Raw genomic sequence first — 1,607 nt, forward strand, 5'->3', positions numbered from 1 at the left:
GGCTTGTTAAGTGAGAACCCTAAGAATTGTTTTCCTTGCTTTTGCTTGGGGGCACAACCCAGGAGCCTACGATCCCTCTCACCACAGGCAAAGGCCTTAACATTGAGCTACATACCCACTCCACACCATCTGTGTTCTAGCAACATAGGCAGTTTGGGATGGGGCCAGAGAGGATACTTCACTGGTTATGCTAAAGCCCTTGTGTAGTCAGGCTGACTGGCCTTGGCCCAGGTCTGCACCCGAGCAACTGCCATGCATAATGAAGACAAGAGTACTCAGACTTAAGGTGTTGGGCCCGTACACTTGAGATGCAAATTCTCCTGTTGATGAGGGCAATGAGCGGTGTGGTATTTAGGAAAGAATTCTTGTGGGTTAAATTTAGGGGCCTGAAGAAATTCCAAGCCCCAAATATTTTTTTGGCAAGTGTCACAGAGCACTTTCGTCTGATGGAGAAGCAAGGACTTTTTCCCTGTGCCTGGCTTTTCCACAATCTGTCCTGTGTGTGGCTCATGCCAATGGCCCTGCCACCACTCTGCTGCTCTCCTGTTGTTACGTAGCCAATTGACCACTGGGAGTGAGGCCTTTAGGTACTGACAATGCAGGAGTGGGTGTATATAGCTCCTTCCTCTTAGATCAGCCCTTCGGGGGTCTCTTTAAGAGCCTGTGGTTTTGTTTCTTTGTTTTATAAAGCAAGGCTCTTGAACTTTCTCTCCTCACATCTGGTTCTGGGGTTGTGTGTGGGGTGGGGATACATACTCTCTGGATCTCTCCTCTTGCTGGCCTGTCGTCACCTCTCCTCCCCAGGCTGTGCGGGCCCTTCCTCTGTGGGGGAACAGATGAAGTGAATGTGGGGGGGGGGGTAGGGAGGCTCAGAGGGTTAAATGACTTGTCCAAGGTCACTTATGTGGGACTTCCACTTGGCTTGTGCTCTTCTGTACCAGGAACAGAGTATCTCAAGCAAAACAGACCTAGGTATATCTATTTCTTGGCTCTGCCTTTGCCAGGGCATGGTACAGGTGCGTACATCTAACTCAGATCTTAATCTGTTAAATTGTTTGGGTCCCTTGACACTGACTCACTGGGTAGTTTTTTTTTTTTTTTAAATGGATGACATGTGACCATAGTCAGCAGGGAGCCTGGCTTTGCACAGGTCTAGACAGTGGTCCTATCAGAGTATGTCACTGGGCCCCTAGACTGGGTATTAAGGGATGCTCAAGAGATTAAGGGTTGTGACTTGGGCTTCTCGGCCATGCTGGCTTGGATGAAGCCATTACGGATCTCAGACCCTCTGCCTCTCCAACTGTGTCCTAGAAGACAGACCTTAGCCTTTCACTTTAGAGCACCGGTCTGCTCCAGTGTGCCTAGAGCAAGGAAAACCGGACCAACCAAGTCCTCCTAATGGCTCCAGGTGAAGAAGGCAGGAAAGTAATCTCAGTCCCCGAGGGCCATCGTGGCTACACAGCTGCACTTCACAGCTCACAGAGTTCGGGCACACACAGCCCATCTTGACACACTCTGTAGTGGGACACATCCCACCACCATCCACCTCACCTCTCCACCCGGCAAGGACCAAAGTCTGTTTAGAAAATAAACTCCAACAGCTCGTC

Source organism: Grammomys surdaster, unplaced genomic scaffold (assembly GCF_004785775.1).
Source record: "Grammomys surdaster isolate TR1022 unplaced genomic scaffold, NIH_TR_1.0 271, whole genome shotgun sequence".
NCBI classification, from domain to species: Eukaryota; Metazoa; Chordata; class Mammalia; order Rodentia; family Muridae; genus Grammomys; species Grammomys surdaster.